This window comes from Meles meles, chromosome 5, assembly GCF_922984935.1.
Source record: "Meles meles chromosome 5, mMelMel3.1 paternal haplotype, whole genome shotgun sequence".
NCBI lineage: Eukaryota > Metazoa > Chordata > Mammalia > Carnivora > Mustelidae > Meles > Meles meles.
The window spans coordinates 140,002,159-140,021,374 of record NC_060070.1 but is presented as its reverse complement, the minus strand read 5'-3'; the positions used below and the strand labels follow the sequence as shown (position 1 = coordinate 140,021,374).

General features: G+C 51.2%; 1 protein-coding gene and 1 long non-coding RNA gene across 2 annotated transcripts in view; one reads left to right on the top strand and one right to left on the bottom strand.

Moving 5' to 3' along the window:
• The window catches only part of GFOD1 (glucose-fructose oxidoreductase domain containing 1), a 105,115-nt gene that overhangs the window by 22,111 nt on the left and 63,788 nt on the right, over window positions 1–19,216 (top strand). The gene's annotated exons all lie outside the window — the stretch shown is intronic.
• Window positions 1,381–17,596, bottom strand: LOC123941703. The gene is made up of 4 exons (XR_006818334.1): window positions 17,521–17,596; window positions 11,632–11,894; window positions 5,690–5,810; window positions 1,381–1,655 (listed from the first exon to the last, which is right to left on the bottom strand). It is a non-coding gene; the product is annotated as an uncharacterized LOC123941703 (long non-coding RNA).

The window sequence follows — 19,216 nt, the reverse complement described above, 5'->3', positions numbered from 1 at the left end:
CAAAGGGAGCCGGGAGGGTGGGGGGGGCTGACAATAGAGAATGCCACCTTGTCACACTTGAGTAGCTGGTGTCCACGCCGGGATCCCCCCAAGATGGGCCCCTCTGTGGGTCGTTACCCGGAGAGCACGTGACGGGACTGAACTTGGGGGGACTCTGTTGTCACTGATCAGAATGCTGGCAGAGGACTGAGAGGGCCAGGTCAGCATAAAGATAAGATGCAGGGGGAGCCTTGCAGGGAAATGCCTGTTTATTTCCTAACTCAGATTAGGGAATCCATGCCATATGGCAACAAAGCTAAGGCATGGTAATAGCATCGTCTTGTACCTCACAGGGGTTACGTAAGCAGAGATCAGGGACCAGCGCAACACGAAGGAGCCAGTGGAGGTAGGATGTGTGTTGGCGTGGACATTTTTGGGTCACCCTAGACCGGGGAGTGCGGGTGGCTCCTGTCTTTCCCAGCACTAATTTTGCCCTTGGCTTCATTTTTGACAGTCATTATAAATGGGAAGAGTTTCGGAGAGCTAACCCAAGCTGAGTGGTTCTTTGAATTGAGAGAGAATCCCATCGGTTCTTCTTTCCAAAGGAGACACTTGGTGTAATGACAGTGTCCTTCGTCAGCTGGGTGTTGGTTTTCATTTAAATTTTAAATTTGCCCACAGTGTACATGGATCTTTCTTCTCTTTCGTTAACATTTTCAGGGACACGGGAAACCCTGGTGGGGTCCTGTTCCTGATATTAACTCACTGTGTGGCCTGACCCAGGCACCAGACTTTGTTGTCTCACTACCTCTTATACAATGAGGGGTGTGTTTAGGGTGGTTCTCCAGCTTGGCTGCACATCAGAAACCCCTACCCCTGGGAAGGTTTTAACATCCTGATGCTGCCCCGGGCTGTACCCCAGACCCACTCCATGAGTCTCTGTGGATGGTAACTTTTAATGCTCCTCACAGTTAAGGAACTTTCCTTAAAACAGTGCTTCTCAAACTTTGATGCGGTAGGACTCACCCAAGCACCTTGTTAAAATGTAGATTCTGAATCTGTGGTGTGGGGTGGGGGGCTGAGATTCTGCATTTCTAACAAGTTTCTGGGTGATGCTGATTCCACCTTCCATGGACCAAGCTTTGCATAACAAGGTTCAGAATCTGAACATCAACCACAGTCCAAGGCACAATAATCTGCAAAAATGTAGTGCGAGCAGTATACTCCTGAGATGAGCACAGCAGAAGCAACAATTATTCTAACAGAGGAAATCAGGGGTGTTACACGGAGGAGGCAGTATTTGAGAGAGCCTGGAACAACGACCAGGCTTTCTTTGGAGGGAATGGGAGTGTGTGTTAGGGAAATTTCTGTTTCTTAGAGAAACAGAACCAGGGAGGAGTGTGTATGTATAGAGACATTTATTTTAAGAAATTGTTTTATGCAGTGGTGGATGCTGACAGGTCTGAAGTCTGCAGGGCAGGACAGCAGGCTGGAGATCTGGGGAAGAGCTGACGCTGAGTTCAAGTTCAAAGGCCAGTCTGGGGCTGAATTCCCTCTTTAGGGGAGATTATTAGTCTTTTTCTATTGAGACCTTCAACTGATTAGACAAGGCTCACCTATATCCTGGAGCATAATCTGCTTTACTCAGAGTCTGCTGATTTAAGCGTTAATCTCACCTAAAAAGAAAAAAAAAATACTTTCACAGAAATATCCAGAATAATGTTTGACCAAATAGCTGGGTAGCACGGCCTAGCCAAATTGACACATAAAATTGACACATAAAATTAACAGGAAAAATTGGGTCTGGAGGAAAACCCGTGTGTGATGCTATGGAATAGACACCCTGCCTCACTGCCTTGTGATTTGAGTCATCTGGGAAAGGGGAAGATGCATGGGGGCAAAAGCATTCAAATATCTGTAGACCAGGATCACACTATAATGAGAGGGTCTGACTTTCTCTGACTTGGACCCGCAGGAGGGAACGCATTTTACATTATGGCCCAGCGGATATATAACTAAATGCATAGATGTAGATAATGCGTGCATATGTGCCAACAAAATTGCATAAAACCAAAAAGGTTTTCTGACCTGGCGTGGGCCTATATTTCATTGGCAAATGACGCACTATGAGATTTTCAACTGTCTTCTATTTTATCTCAAAGAAGGAAAGCTGGCTCTGTCCCACGGAACCGATTTCACGGTGCTTGGTGGGTGGATACCTGCAGGGAAAGTGAGACCCAGGCTCTGGTGGGGTGGAAAGAGCTCGAAGAGCCTTGGGACCTGAAACCTCACTGTCCCATAGAATTTCCTGCGGGGATGGGAATGTGCCGTTCTGCACCGTCCAGCACTGCCCCTGTGTGTGTCTCTTGAACACGTGAGATGTGGCCAGGCAAATGAGGAAGTGGATTTTATATTTTATTCCGATTTAATGAAGTGACATGTAAATAGCTATGTCTGGCTGGTGGCTCCCTTGGTAGGCAGGACAGACCTGAGGTACCGCCGTGCCTCTACCTCTAACTGGATGGCAGTGAGCCCCCTCCCTCCCCACACCCCTGCCCCACACCCCCAGACCTCTGATGCCACATCTCTTCCCCGGGAGGAGGCTGGACTCTGGGATTGCCACCACCACTCCACCTTTCTGGAAAGCCAGGCTGACGGCTGACCTGGGGCCTGCAGTTAATTGAGTCCCCTGGGCTGGGTGACAGATAATGGTGCTCTGCATTTTTAAACGCTCCTTAAGAAACCCTTACCTTCTTGCCTTACAGTTGCTTAACTGCTCACTCGTGTGACTTGACGGTTTGAAAAGGGAGATGCTTTCTGCTTAATGAAATCTTGCCGGCCCATCTTCACAGACCTGCTGAGCTCCTCGGATGGTCTCTGTGACCTGAACACGAGGCGCTTTGCCCCCCTCTGTCCAGACAGCCGCACCGGCCCGGAGGAAGAGGGCAGTGGGAATTGGGGTGCAGAGGGTTCACCATCACGGGTGGGCTTGTGGGTTATTTTTGTTGTATGTGGATCACAGAGCTAGTGATTTTGTTCGAGGAGGACAGAATTTGTTTAAATTCTAGGAGGTGGAATTTCCAAAGACCCGTGATTTCGCGGACCTCAAGGCCCAGCTGGGAAAATTGTGGGACCCGGCGAAGGTTGGGAGAAGAGGTGATTCCTTCCTCTCTCTCTCTGACTCTCCAAAAATTCCAGTAATAAGCGTCAGCCTTGACTGAGGATGGGTTTGGCAGGGCATGCCACAGCCCATTTTACTTTTCTCCCAGGCCCTTGCTCCTAACGGGACTGGGGGTGAGCTGGGTGCGAAGCTCACAGCCCATGGGTTTGTGAGGAGGGCAGGAGTGACTGGGGATGTTCTGCCAATTCATTTTGACTCTGATGGAAAGGGTTAAAAGAGGGATGGAAAATTCTAATTTAGGATTTTCAGAAGCTGGGAACATATTATCAAGCCCCCTTTCTCCCCCCACTGGAATTAGGGGGCCCCAGGCTGCTGGGAGCATTTTCTTGTTTCTTTCTTTTTTTTTTTTTTTTAATTTTTAAATTTTTTTAATAAACATATAATGTATTATTAGCCCCAGGGGTACAGGTCTGTGAATCACCAAGTTTATACACTTCACAGCACTCACCATAGCACATACCCTCCCCAATGTCCATCACCCCACCGCTCTCTCCATAACCCCCTCCTCCTGGCAACCCTCAGTTTGTTTTGTGTCTTGTTTCTTTCTTGTTTTGTCTGTGTGTGCCACAGGGGAAGGGGAAGGATGCCCCGGTTCAGAGGAGATGGGAGACATCTGCCCCGCCTGACCAGCCCCCCCCGACCCCCGCCAGGCCCAGCCCTGCGCAGACCTTCGCCACTGTGCCCTCTGAACTGCCCTGGGTCTCCTGAGTCAGCTCCCACTGCTGTGATCCCTCCAGTGTAGATGGGTTGGCTAAGAGCCAGAGCAGCTCCCCCCCGCCTGCCCCCATTGTCTTTCCACTCCTGTCAGCTCAGACCTTCCGCCCTCTGCCCCCCACATTGCCCATTTCTCCTTCAGCCGCATCTGTGAGTGGCGTGCTGTTACTTTCCCCTTCATCAGGACGCCTGGGGCGCTCTCTCCTGCACCCTGAATTCCTTCCCTCTGACTTCCGAGAGAAAGAAGGCTCCTTCTCCATCCCTCCACCTTGCCCCAGAGTCCAGTCTGCCCCCACAACACAGAAGCCAGGCTCAGCCTCCACCAAGAAAGCCAGAGGGCAGAGGATTAGCCTTCCCACCCCTTGGAGCAATGCCACCGTGTGCCCCCCTATGCCATCTGCACGTGCCAGGGATGGCATGATGAGTCACCAACACACCCCCGGGACACAGCAGGCCACCTTCAGCTTGTCAGCTGAGAGGCGGCACAGCCATTTAATAGCCCTAATGGTTGGCTTGGGGTCTGACTCTGCCGTTCCTAGCTGTGTACCACTGGGCAAGTTACTCAACCTCTCTGTTTTTCTATCTGTAAGTGAAAATAATTCAGTTCCTCAGAGTGTGGTGGTAAGAATTATGTGAGATGTCTGACATACAACAGAAATTTGTACTTTTAACAAAAGAGGTTGCCTATGTGTGGGGGGCATCTGACGTAACTTGCCTACCTTGCTGAGCCATTGTAATGTTGGGAAATCAAATGCAGACGTTCTACAAAAACAGAACAAAATTGGAGCATCTGGCTGGCTCAGTCGGTGGAGCGTGTGACTCTTGATCTCAGGGTTGTGAGTTCAAGCCCCACACTGGGTGTAGAGATGACTTAAAAAAAAAAAAAAAAAAACCCACCAAAACCCAGAACAAAAGGAAAACGGTCAGAGTCATAATTTAAACCTGCCATGTGGCCTCTCACACTACTTCAGGTTGCCTCTCAACTTCAAGCCTGATGAGCTCAAAGTGACATGCGGTGCCCCGGGGTACGTGTGACTCATTGCCACTGACGTCCTCGTCACCCACAGACACGGGCATCCTTGGGGCCCCTCCCCTCGGAAGGCAGAGAACGAAACCTAAGGCAGATTCTGGTGCTGGCCTGAGGGGTGATCGCTTCTTCTCTCCTTGGAAAACTCTCCTTCGGATGCCAGGGGCCTGCAGCCTCTAGGGGATTCCCAAAGTTGGCCTCGGCTATGGTGCAGCGGCCATTTATTTCGAGTCTTTTAGAAGGAGAGCAGGTGGGGGTCCTGTCCTCAGTGAGACGCCGGTCCCTTGGGGACAGGCTGTGGTACCGAGTGAGAAGCTGGACTTGCCTGGGAGGGGAGGATCCAGGGTGTCGGGGCCCAGAGGGGATCCTTAGAGAAGCCCTGATGTTGGAGCAAAGCTTTGGTGGCGGGGAGGGGGCAGCATGAGCTGATGGGCATGGTGTGTCCAGGGAGGGGGTCTGGGGGGGACCTGAGTCAGGCTGGCGTGCGGGGCGACGGTCGGCGACAAAGCTGGGACACAGAACGGCGCTGACCCGTGGAGCAGAGGGCCTCCCAGGTGGTGGAGAAGGGACCCCGTGAGCCCCAGGTTTGGAAGACCCATCCGTGACAGGGCAGGAGAGACTGGGGGTGGGGTGGCTGAGTGGGAGGGACTCGCCATGGTCCTGACGGGATAGCACTGGAATAAACACAGGCAGTGGGACCGGGGACACCACAGATGGCGGGAATTGGAGGTGCAAGAAGAGGGGAGGGGTGAGGCTGAAGGAGGGTGATAATCATTTCTTTTGCTCACCAACTTAGAGGTCAGTGGGGCTCACGTAGATGGTTCTCACTCAGGGTCCTTCATGCTGACGCAGTCTGATGGTGGATGGGCCTGGGGTCTTCTCGAAGGTCCCTCCCACAGCAGTCAGTACCTGAGCAGAGAAGACAAGGTCCACCAGCGGGGGACTCCTCGGTTGGCTCCTCGGCTCCCCACCACCTCTCCCCATGAGATTTTAGGGGTAGCTGGACTTTTTCCAGAGTGGCTAGAAGCTCCCAAAGTGACTGTTCTAGAAAGTAGGGGGAACAGCAGACAGAGGGAGAGGGGGAAGCAGGCTTCCCACCTAGCAGGGAGCCTGACATTAGACTCGATCCCAGGACCCCGGGATCATGATCCAGGCTGATGGCAGACGTCTAACTGACTGAGCCACCCAGGTACCCCACAAAGGTGGTTTAAAAAGTCTGGTTGAGGAGAACAGGGCCAAGAGACTAGGAAACAATCAATTAGACTTGTATTTTAATTATCCTTAATTTCTTTGGGGTGAGCCAAGATCTCTAGGCTTGTGGGATGGGATAGGCTGGGGGAAAGGGGAAATCCCTTTGAACCACTAACCCCAGTCTGAGCTCCAGGAATTGGATCTGGAGCCTCTGCCGTTGCCTGGGTGGAAAACACTTTTTGGTTTCAGTCAAAGGCTGTCATCAAAGCAGCCCGAGTGAATGATTTAAGAGCACTGAGAACAGAGCCAGCGAAAGCTCCACGTTCATTTTTCTTGCAAGAGGAGGCTGGCAGCTCCTTCCAAAGAACGTAAGTTAGAGTCCAGCTTCAAACTCTACGACGGGAGTCTTGCTGACTCTGACTCACATCCGGATGTAGGAATATGGAACAGATGGTAGCTGACACTTGGTGGGCTCCCCTCCAATAGTTAATGATCAGGAACCTGGCATAGAAGCTTCAAGTACGTTGTCATCCAGCCCCAGCCCTGTCATTCCCCGGGTGTAGGATTTGTTCTCTGTACTGGTCCTTCAGAGTGTTTCTGAGGACCCCGAGTTGGGGACGGACAAGAAACACGTTTCTTGTTGGGCTCTCGGCTGGAGGCTGACTTGTGTGTCATCATGCCCACACTGAGCACCTGCTGTCCTCAGAGTAGGGCTCTACAGGTTGTCGAACTCTCTAGAGAGCATTCCTCCATTTTAGGCTCTGGAAAATCACAGCGAGTCCAGGTCACGCCTGCAATCCCTGGCAGGTGCCCGTTTGCGTCTGGCAAGTCTGCGTTGGGAGGCAGGAGGGAGCGTGTCTGGGAAGGGGAAGCTCCCCTCATGTGGTCCTTCCCAATTTCCATGTGGGCACGTGGGTCTCTGCCTCTTTGCCTCAAATTTATGATAGAAAGCCCTGTCTTTGATTTTTCCCACGTGGGCCACCAAGTCACCTATGAGTCATGGGAGCAGAGAGGAGTGGAAAGGCTCCTCTGCCTGGCACTCCCCAGACCCCTCTGCCCAGGTTCCCCAGAGTGGGGGAGGGGCCTAGCTCAGCTCCTGCTGCAGGGACCATGCGGGCTGGATGTTTGAGGTCCCTTGTTCCTTTTTTTTTTTTTTTTTTTTAAGATTTTTTAATTTATTTATTTGACACAGAGAGAGAGAGAGATCACAAGTAGGCAGAGAGGCAGGCAGAGAGAGGGGGGAAGCAGGCTCCCTGCTGAGGAAAGAGCCTGATGTGGGGCTTGATCCCAGGACCCTGGGATCATGACCTGAGCCTAAGGCAGAGGCTTTAACCCACTGAGCCACCCAGGTGCCCCAAGGTCCCTTGTTCTTATTTCAGAAATTCAGGGGAATTCTTTCTCCTTGGTAATGTTCCTGTGATTGTGCGAATAGGGGAATTTTTACTCCCAGGAGGCCACCGGGTGCCTGGTGTGGAGGGGGAGGGCGCGGGTGCCCTAGTCTGTGAAGCTCCAGGAAGCCGTACCTCAGAACGCAGTGCTCGGTTCTTAAAAGCTAAACCAATCTACGAGAAGCCTCGGTTCCTCTCGACCCTCTAGAGCTCGCTTAGTGACCCCCTTTGCCTGCAGTTCTGGACCTCTCCCGGTCAGTCTGCCATCTTCTGGGGAGACAAAGGGAGGATTTCCTCTTTAAGGTGACACCTGCCCACCCCTCCGGTATTTCTACCACCAAATGCAGACCTGAGACAAGGGGGCCGTTCCCTCCCTGACTGGCACCATTCTCCACAGCGGGCCAGGGCTTGGCTTCCTTCTCAGGAAACAAAACCCCTGCTGGGCGTCTGGAATTACCAAGGTGATTGAGTGATAGGGACTTCTGAAAGCAGTAACCCTGAGTGTAAAACTCAGTCCCGATCGGGTCAGAAACCTGACCCAGCGCGCACCTCTCGGGGTGTACCTGCTGGCTGCCCAGCGCGTGCTTTCTGCTTAGGTGCCACGGGGACAGGGGCCTGGGGGTGGTGGGGAGTGTGCACAGAGCCCCCATGTGACAGGCACACGAGCAGAGAGATTTAGATCAGATGGCTTCAGATGACTAAACCCTAAACTCCAGCGGGAGCCACATCATCAGATGGTATAAAATCTCCTCTTGAGGCATTTATAATCTCTTTGAGGTTTTTCATGTTGGGGCGGCCAGAGGTCCGCTGTGAGTGACAGCCAAAGGGTGAAGCCAAGGTCCTGGGGTCTGAAGTCCGCCCCCTCAACCCCCGCCACACACCCGCACCTCCCCGACTCCTACTCTGGCATCCTACATGGGGCCGCTCCTGTCTCCCGCGTGCAGCCCTCAGAGGGGTAGGAAGCGCTGGCTTCGGTCCCCGGCCATCAGCACTTGTTTCTGAGTCATGAGCAGCCCCTGGTCCGTGGGAGGCAGAAAATGCCGGCAGTGCACGCAGGCAGCGGAGAGGAGGGAGGTTTCTGCTTTCTGGGTGATGTGTGTGAGAGCGCACGTGCTCTAGGGACTTGCGCCGTTGCTCATTCTCAGGAGCTCGTGGGCAGCATGGAAATGTGTCTTCTCTTGGTTTCTGTTTGATTGACTTTAAAAGCCGTAGTCACCGAAAGGCCAGGAAGCAGCGTTTGGCAATGCGCCAGTGAACAGGACGCTCTGTGGGGCCCTGGGTCACTTGCCTGTGGCTCCGGGAAGCATGTGTTACTGCTGCGCTCTGTCTATTCCTTTGCAAGACCATCCGCCAGGACACCTTGGCTTTGCTGGTTCCAGCAGATTTCTTGTATTGGCCGGAGGCTTGCTTTCACAAAATTCCTCCAGTGGCCTGGCTTCAACAACAGAAATTAATTCCTTAGAGTTCTGGAGTCCAGAAGGCTGAAATCCAGGGGTTGGGACAGTCCCTTCCAGGCCTCTCCCGGAGCTGCTGGGGGCTTTGTCATTCCTTGGCTTGTAGAAGCATCCCTCTGCCTCTGCCTTCACGTGTGTGTGTGTCCTCTCATGTCTCAGTGTCTCCCCTTCATAAGGACACCAGTTCCCCCATTTTAACTTGATCCTCTGCAGATGTCATTGCTAAATAAAGTCACATTCACCAGTACTGGGGGCCAGGACTTCATCTTTTGCGGAGGGCTGGTGGTGAGGGGGAAACGCAACTCAACACAGAAGATTTGGGTAAAAGGGTTTTTGTATTCACCTTATGTGGGGGTCCCTGGGAGCACAGGTTGTGGGGTTCGATGGCCTGGTTGGAAGCTGCCACTTACTAGCTGTGTATCTTTTAGGGAAATTACTTGCCTCGATCCCATATCAGTAAAATGGGCAAATTAAAAAAAATATGTTGGGGGGATCGAAAGAGTTAATGCATATAAAGTTCTTTAAACACTTGGCATCTCGTAGCTCTCAGTAAACGTAAGCTGCTCACTGCTCCACCATTTGACTTGTGTTTTTAGATCTGAGGACATACTATGTTAAGGATCCTTCACAATGATGCATTGAAAGGAGTCAGGGTGTTGTCCCCTGGATTTCTACATGGGTATGTCTTCAAATGATTCCGTAATTGTCCCCTGCAGGGAATCTGCAAGGATCCATTGTGTTTGGAGTGGTGAGAAAAATTTACCTTTGAAACTTGATGTATGCATCTAGCAAACATTTATTCAAGCCTCTCCGTGTGCGGGACACTTCCCTAGGTGCTAAAGTGAATTTAAAAACAACTAAGATAATATCTCCAGGTTTTGAAGGAGCTTGCAGCCATAGTGAGAGACACAGATGTACAGCGATGTAATCATAAGTGGTAGCCGGCATTGTGCAAAGTGCTGCCCCTGGGTTAACCTGTGTCATCCTCAGAATAATCCGGCAACGTAGACACAGGACCATGGTCCCTAAACCTCAACTGTGAATGCACCAAAACCAAAAGCAAAACAGAACACAAATAATACCAAAAAACCCAAACACACAAACCCAAGTCTGAAAATTGAATTTTTTTGCTTGGGTCTTGTGTAAGCTCATTTGATCACAGAAGCTAAGCTGGGCTGATGGGAGACAATTTGCGGTTTGATTTTTCTCCCACAAGATTTTTCTTCACACAAGCTTGGGTCTTGTGTAAGCTCATTTGATCACAGAAGCTAAGCTGGGCTGATGGGAGACAATTTGCGGTTTGATTTTTCTCCCGCACATCATGTGAATGCTCAACCCATTTCTCAGCAGAGAAAAATGCTGGGGGTGATGTGTAGCATCTAGCAAATGCACCGTATTATCTTTCTGAAACCTGGGAGTCCTGACTTGCATCTGGCCCCAGAGAGTTTGGAAAAGGGGTGGTGGGCCTGTGCAATTAGATGTTTTACCGACAAGGAGTACTGAGGTCCAGAGGAGCTGAGCTGTCTCAAAGTTTTGAAGAGAGGGCGCCTGGGTGGCTCAGTGGGTTAGAGCCTCTGCCTTCAGCTCAGGTCATGATCTCAGGGTCCTGGGATCGAGCCCTGCATCGGGCTCTCTGCTCAGCAGGGAGCCTGCCTCCCCCCTCTTTCTGCCTGCCTCTCTGCCTACTTGTGATTTCTGTCTGTCAAATAAATAAATAAAATCTTAAAAAAAAAAAAAAAAAGCTTCGAAGGGATTTGCATTGGTTTTCAGAATCAGCTTTCTTGGTCCAGGGCCCCAAGCTGAGTCACTGCGTGATTCTGAGCTGGAGGGTCAGCGCTGGAAAAGTGCTGAGTACAGGTAGACCTCTTACCTGTCCTCTTCCCTCTTGGCCCCTGCCATCCTCAGCCCTTGTCTCTTTAGGGTCCTTTAATTGGGAACATTCCCACAGGCTTTCTTTGTCCTAAAGGGCGGACCAGCTAACTCTGCAAGCTTGGGGCAGCCAGTCCCACTGGTATGTTTTGGGTCCATTTTGCTCGGAGGTCCTAGAAACTAGCCCCAGGAGTAGACAGAGAGAGGCCTGGGCTGGGTGGGTGAGGGATGATTTGGGTCCAGGTATCTCCCGGAGCTGCAGACAGAGCTGGGGCTCAGCCTCAGGAGGGGTTAGGAGTAGGGGTGCAGGAAATCTGGGCTTCTTTGTTGGACCACTGACCTTGACCTTTCGTTCCCCAGTCCCCATGTTAGAAAACAGCCACAACTGCCCAAACCTGACTCTGTAACTCCTCAACTGAGGAGAGTAGCTAGACTCATCTAGAATCTCTTCAACCTAATCCACATGCTGTGTCTGCCTCCCTTCTGCATGTGAGAATGAAGAATTGGGGCGGACTGGAGGTCTGGTTCCAGAGAACACAGGGTGCAGGAGCCCTCCCTCCAGTGGTGGACTGGATCAGCATCCCTGATCTTTCTGTCCTCAGCCTAGTATCTGGTACCTCTTTGGAGTGAACATTACCTCGACCTTGGTTCTTACTGCTTGGGTCTGTTGCTTTTCGTTCCCTTTGCAGACGGGCTTTCCGGCTGTCCTGGGGTGATGGTGCAACCCATTTGCTTGGGGCCGTGGCCAGCTGATTGGCCTTCGGCTGCCCCTACCCCCCAAGCTCCTGGCTTCACATTGGTGGGCCCCTGGAGTCACAATCCCAGTACTTTTTTAACAGCTACTTGGAGGGCTTTCTTGGTAACCCAGTATTTATAAAGATGCACTGGACTTCACCCTGCATACTCCATGACGTCTCCATAACCGAGCTGCTGGCCGCTTTTCCCTGACCTCCTCCTGGTCCAGTCGCAGAGCCAGCCTGCTCCCTAGGCTCAGGCCTCCATGTTTCTTGTCTCTTCCCTCTTCTCAGGTCGGGAGGTCATGGCTGAGGGCCATGGATTAGGGCCAGGTTGGTGTCAGGGACCAGGAGAATCTGGCAGAAGAAAAGGAGCTTTCAAGTCCAGATTTATTCCAGAGAAATCACTTAACCTCCCTCTGGGTCTCTTTCCTCCTCTGTATCCTGGAGGGAAGGGACCAGATGTTCTTTCAGGGGTCTTTTGGTTCTGAGAAATTTCTGTGATGTCCGTTAGGGTCTCTAGCAGGGGTTGTCAAGTGCGTGCAAAGAGTGAGCATCACAGCTGATGAAAAGGATGGCCTCTCTATCAAACGGGGCCAGCCACAAGTGGGAGCCTCTCTTAACACCAAGGCGTGGCAGGTCACCTTACCGAGCAGCATCCCAGGCAAGGCAGCTACGGTCTGGGATTCACATACTTTGGCCCGAGTCTTGGTTTACTTGTTGCGCAGGCCCAAGACTGTTAGCCTGAGAAAGGCTGGCTCGGGAGGTTGACCCTTGGCTGACGTCTGGGAGCTTGACTGTAAATAGTTCCCTACACTGATATAAAACTTTCCCTAAGTGATAAGCATGGTTCCCTGTGCCCGAACTGTTAGTCCAAACAGTATGGTTGATAGCAAACACTTGCTTTCCTTCTGGAAGCCTGGAATTTGGCTAGAAATTCCAGGCAGAAAGTGGCTGACCAGCCCTCTGGTATGGACCCTAAGCACTAAGTCTCTCCTGGGTTTCCCTGGCGGACGGCATTTCACACCTGCTCACTGGTGGCCGCTGGAGGAATTCAGCATATCCCGTGCGACTCCACCAGGAAAGGAGTCTTGACAACTTGTGCCTGGTTCCCCAAGACTTTGCCCTGGGAGCCTTTTCCCTTTGCTCCTCTGGCTTCCTGTTCTTTGGCTATGATCGATTGTAGCCTTGGATATGGCTAACTATACCCCGAGTCCTGGGAGTCCTCCTCCCATGCCTGGGCGTGGGCTTGGGAACTCTGGGCACTCATGGACTTTGAAGTGCCCCAGAGCAAGTAAAGATAAACTCCACAGCCCTGTGTGGTCTCCCGCTGCTGATTCATGGCAGAGACGTTCAGGATTCTGCTGCCTCTTCAAAGAGAAACTTCGGTTTAGGGAGGACTGCCTCCCGAGCGCTAAGGTTCTCACCAGCCCCATGTAGGATCCACATGTGGCACCCTCCGCGGAGAGACCAGATCCCTTGTGTAAAAAATCAGCAAGGAACTCTGGGCTCAGCCTGACGTTCCAGAAAATGGAGGGAATTTTCTGAAACGGTTTGGCCAGCGTGGCTTCTCCTCTGGGCAACTCCGGAGACAGGCTTCAGGATTCTTCATCAGAGGAGGTTATAGATCCCCAGAGTCAAGTAGGAAAGCCAGGTAGCCCTATGCAAGTTAGGGGGCAAAAAATGACTGATGGAAGAAAGTCATTTGGGAATAAATGCAAGGAAGGTCCTAACCTTAACATTTTTAATCTATTTCCATGAACTTTCTTTCTTTTTTTTTTTTAATATTTTATTTGTTTATTTGATAGAGATCACAAGTAGGCAGAGAGGCAGGCGAGGGGGGGGGGCTGGAAACAGGCTCCCCGCGAGCAGAGAGCCTGATGCGGGGCTTGATCCCAGGACCCTGAGATCATGACCTGAGCCGAAGGCAGAGGCCTTAACCCACTGAGACACCCAGGCGCCCCTTTCCATGAACTTTCATAAGAAACCACGTACGTTTTCCCGGATGCTTTAGGAAAGCCTTGTGTTTGGAAACAAGTTCTGTCCTGGGGAGGTAGAGTCCTGCATGCTTAGTAGCAAGAACCATGTGTCTCTAAGTAGTGGAGAGTCTGAGCTCTTGCGTTTGGCTGTCAGATCTTTGATGGACCACGAGAACCCAAATCCCAGGATTTGAAGCTCTGTGCAGCTGTCTTTTCTGCTCACAACCAGCCTGCATCAGTTGAGTTCCTGCTCTCCAAGGGCAGAAGATCACTCTTCGTGCTCAGGCATTGAAAATTAGCCCCTGCTTTAGAGAGGCTTGGGCTCTGTCTCTGGAGCGAGAACGTTAAGAAGAGAGCATCTTAGGAAGGGCTGCTGGAGCTCCACCAAGTTGCCAGGAGCGTGGTGACCCTCGGAGGCTGTTCTGAGCGTTTGCATGTTTCATGGCGATTTCGTGGCTTGAGACGCGGACTCTACCTGAACACGGCTGAAGCACAGTTTCTGTATCCTTGGGCGAGTGGAGACAAGGCATTGAGCCGCCGCCAGTGACATGCACGGAGCGGGCAGATGTGCTGCCCCTCTCGGCATTTGGGAGGAAGTCCGAGTGTTGCTATGGCATTTGGAAACTTACGTTTTTCTTTTCAAAATTGGGTATGGCTTGGGGGGCGCCTGGGTGGCTCAGTGGGTTAAGCCTCTGCCTTCGGCTCAGGTCATGATCTCAGAGTCCTGGGATCGAGTCCCGCTTCCGGCTCTCTGCTCAGCAGGGAGCCTGCTTCCCTCTCACTCTCTTGGCCTACTTGTGATCTCTCTCTGTCAAATAAATAAATAAAATCTTAAAAAAAAAATTGGGTATGGCTTAACAGGTGCAAAGAACACGCATCTACCCTTTATGCAGATCCACCTGTGGTTAATATCCCATCCTTGTTGCGCAGGGGCTGTCTCTCTGCACATGCACATGTGTGCACGCGCGCGCACACACACACATCCTCTAATCTCATTCTAACCGTGTGAGTGTGCATTGCACACATCATGGCCCCTAACTCCTAAATACTTCCACGTGTGTTTCCTAAGAAGGGGGATGTTCTCCGACATCATCCTGAGGCCGATATCAATGTCAATGAATTAACCGTCAAGGCAGCATCTTCCTACAATCTCCCTTCCCCATCCAGCTGTTAAGCCATACCCAATTTCTCCTCCATCCATTTATTTGGGGGGTTGCAACTAAGCCATCCGCGGGAGAGACTCTTTAAGATGACTTTTGGTTCACTTTCACGGTCGCCCCCCCAGATTTCGCGTTCACCAATGGCGTGTCTCCTCCGGACTTCGGTTATGATTTGCCAACTCTAGGTTCATTGTAATCTTTTACCTGGGTCAGTGCAGCAAACAGCCTCCCCGGGGGCCTCACTACCTCTGTTCTCTCCTGTCTCCTCCGTGTCTGTTCAGAGGTGGTTCTCATTCTTTGACCCCCACGCACACGTGGTTCCACTGGCTCTTCTCACTCCTGGGATAACCTCAAGCCCTCCCTGGCCTGCTCCGTTCCATCTTTACCTTTCCCCCTGCTTGTCTGGCCCTCTGTTCTCTAGGAGCATTTAGCTCGTGATGTCCCCTCAGATGCGTGCTGCGTTGTACCTCCGTTCCCTTCACTTTCTTGACCAGAATGCCTTTGACCCGATGACTTTGACGGGCAGACCCCTGCGCGTTCTTTATAACCCAGTGAGCCTCTCCCCTCAGGAAGCCTTCTCTTACGCCTTCCCCTTCTCCAAGGCTCGGGTAAGTTCTCTCCTCTGGGCCCCCACAGTGACCTGTGCCTGCCTCTGTCTTACCACTTACCACAGTACACTGACATTTCCTGCTCTGTACACCCTCACTGCCATCCCCCTTGAAAAACCCAGTTCCCCAGAAGTAACCAGGTCTTAACTGAGTTTTGGAGTTTCTACAAGCTCAGAGACTGTTGTAGAGGACAGGTGTTTCATACATACAACATACAACGTGTGTTGTAATAATGGATTCCTGGGATATGGTTGGAGCCTTTCTCAAACATATTGGACCAGAGGAGTCTCTGTCTCTTTTCCTAATCTATTACTTTTTAAAATCTTTTCTTTTTTAAAAACACTTTATTGATGGAGCACCTGGGTGGCTCAGTGGGTTAAAGCCTCTGCCTTCGGCTCAGGTCATGATCTCAGGGTCCTGGGATGGAGCCCAGCATCCAGCTCTCTGCTCAGCGGGAAGCCTGCTTCCTCCTCTCTGCCTGCCTCTCCGCCTACTTGTGATCTCTGTCTGTCAAATAAATAAATAAAATCTTTTAAAAAACACTTTATTGAGGTGTGATTGACATGTAAGAAGCTATCTATATTTCATGTATGTAACTCAGTGATTTGGGGGATAAGTGTATACCTGTGGAAAGATTCTTTTTTTAGGGAGCATTTTTAAAAGCTGGTATTTCGTAAAACATAGCTTGAAAATTCCTGGATCTCTAAGATTCCTTCCAGGGTGGGTTGAATTGTGCCCCCTTCCCCCTCTCCTCCTGCAAAAAAAAAAAGAGAGAGAGAAAAGAAAAGTTATGTTAGAGTCCTAACCCTTAATATTCAAAATGTGACCTTATTTGGAAATAGGGCCTTCAGGCTAAAATGTGGTCATTGGGTGGGCCTTAATCCAATATGACTGGTGTCCTTATGAAAAGGGAAAATTTGAGACAGACACCTGCCCAAGGAGAGCTCCATGTGAAGATAAAGGCAGAGATTGGGGTGACGGAAAAAGCCAAGGTTTGCCCGTAGACCGCCAGAAACAGATTCTCCCTCACGCCTCAGAGGAACCTGGCCCTGTCCATATCTCCATCTTCCAGCTCCCAGGGTTGTGACCCACACTTTTCTGCTGTTTGAGTCCCCGAGTCTGGGGTCCACCTTCCAGCTTAAATCTTTGCTCTTTTGTGATGATGGTCAAATAGTGATCTGTTTAACATCTAGGAGGGCACCTAGGTTCCCCCCAAAATCTCTTAAACATTCCCTTTCAGATTAGGAACTTTTTGCCAATAACCTTTGACACCTGTAACGGATGGGTCTAGAATTCAGGAGACCACTTCAGCTGTAGGTCCAGGTGGGCCGAGAAGGGTCTGGTGAGGCCAAGGGACACATGGCTGCAGGCTGGTGGAAGGAGGGGGACCCACAGGCATGCTTCCAGCTTCACAAAAGCTGTCTTCGCTGTCAGTAGGATGGACTCGTGGGACCGTGGTGGCCTTCACCTCCTTTCTTAGGATGCCCATCTCCTTGCAGCCCCCGCCCCCACGCGGTAACTGGCTGCCATCTGCCCATGTGTGTTTGGGAGAGGAGATGCGGCCCGGACGTGTGATTCACCGCCCATCTCGGGGACGTGTCTGCCGATACTGCTTGAGAATGTCACTCTGGGATTAGCAGGTGGCTGCAGCAGGCCTGTTTGGAGCTGGCAGGCCCCCAAACTCTCTGGGCTCAGCCTTCCCCTCCTGGGACTGCACACGCAGGCTCTTTGCTGGCTGAGTGGCTTTTCCAGAAGGGCGGATCTCCCTTTGGCTGGAGCCTCCCCCTGAGAGGTCAGGGCTGTCCTGTGATCAAACTAATCACCTTGCTCTTGGCCCCCTGTGGTTCTAACAAATATGGGTCTCTATTTTGATGCTTTAGCGTCATTCTCCGGGGTCAGCCGGGGAGCGCTGGTTCTTAGGATTGGATTTTGGAAGTCACAGGTGAATAGCTTCGTGCTGGGGGGTTTCAAGGCGATTTGAAATAAATCGCATTTAATGGTGTGACAGTTTCAAAGCCTGTCCGCTCTTCTGTTACAGTCCCCGGAGCTGCGACTTTGTTAACCTTTAGTTTCTAGCCTCGTTACTGGTGGAACTCCTTTTGTTAGCAACATGCTGGCTTCTTAAAAATGAACCTTGCATTTGAGTACGCCTGTGCATGCTCTAAGCTACGTCATTAGGATGTCCCCTTACGGAGTACATCTCTAGATGCTGCAGGAGTGAGGGAGAATATAGTACCTTGGAAAGCAAGCTTGTCGGCAGGAATCGTGATGTGAGACTCAGCTGGCTTTCACTCCCTCTGGTTGGTGGCAGGAATCTTCTCTCCGTGTCAGAACTGTGGCCTGGAGAGGGGAGAAGCCAGGCATGGCCAAAGGGCAAGATCTGTTTGCCTCTGGCCCTGGAAAATGTTAAACAAGAGTTTGTTTTCCTAAACGGAATTCTCTGGCCATCCCCATACGGGAAAAGGCGGGTTTGGACCTTGGTTTCCTTAGATTAAGGGCTGAGTGCAAGTGCAAACATGATTACTGTCATTAACTAGATTATGGCCAGGGCAGTGTCTAGATCTCGTTGAGATGCAGATTAGTTCCTGAATATTCACATAGGAATATGAGAAGTGGTGCTTAGCGAGTGTCAGGAAACCTGGCCCTGGAGACAGGAGTGGGAAGCATGTGCGGGCTTCAAAGCCTGCCCCCCCTCGCCTTTACCTGAATGCTCAGGACTTCCCTCCTCCTCCTTCCACATCCTCTTCTGCCAGAGGCCAAGCTCTGTTTCTTTGCCAATCCCCTCTGCCGGGGGCCCAAGCTGGTCTGTTACCCCATTCCTGACCACAAACGTGAAGTTATGGGAGGGCTGGTATTTCTGTTATGAATCTAGTTACACTGATGGGGCCTCACTTACAAATTAGAGGAGCTTGGTTTTAACAGTGGAGCTGAGAAGATTAAGAAATCCTTTGTCCAGAGTATGAAATTGAAGAGAAGCTTCCCTTCAAATATTTTCTCCTTTCAGAAAGAAACTTGGGCCCCGAGTGGTTTTAGGACGCTTGCCTGAGGTCACAGCTAGTTAGAAACAGAAGTGGTGGGTAAGTTTGGTGGTTTCCATGACACTGTGGACTTGTCCGGTTCTCCAGGAACAAGGTCAAGGCATTTGAACGCAGGGACGGGGAGTGTCGGCTCGGGGGTACAGAGGCACCCTTTCTAGCCCCTGCACGACGAGCCTACATTGAACACATTTGCCCTCCTTCTTACTCTTTGGTGTCAAGGGTGCTTCTCAGCACAGCTCTGTCCTCGCTAGTAGGGAGGGCCGGGGGAGGCGAACTTAATGTTAAATGCTTATGATATCAAGAAATTATATCAGCCTGGGCAGATGTGAGTGGTGGAATTTCTTTGCAGTGCTCTGATTACTCTTAGATTACTGGACGAAATAATCCGTGCAACAGGCCAAACCCTATTCTTTTTATCCCTGTGGGTCTGAATACCCAGATAATTGTAGTGGCTCCGTCTCTCCCCTTGGGGAGGAACAGTAGGGAAGAGGAGAGAGTGGAGGAGGGATGGAGAGCAGGACAGGCAGGCCCCAGGGACTTTGTGGCCAAGCCGAAGTCCGGAAAGGTAGTGAGAAAAGCACTTCTTTTCAAGTATTAAAGGGCTCTGCACTTCTCAAAATGGGCTGCGGATGTTTGGATCACGACCCGAGTACTGTTTACGTTGAAAGCTGTTCTCCGATTTAATAGGAAACATATCTGGTTTTGATTTCTGAAAACATTTGTTGGCAAAATTGCTGCCAGGAGACCAAGCCAGTCCTGGAATGGGAGGACGGCTGAGCTCTCGCTTTTCTAGAAATGAGAGGTGCTGCCCAGGGGCAGGACCTGAGAGCAGTCGTCTGAAGATGGATTGATGATAGTCCGCCTGGGCACGGTTCACAGAGAACTCACATTAAC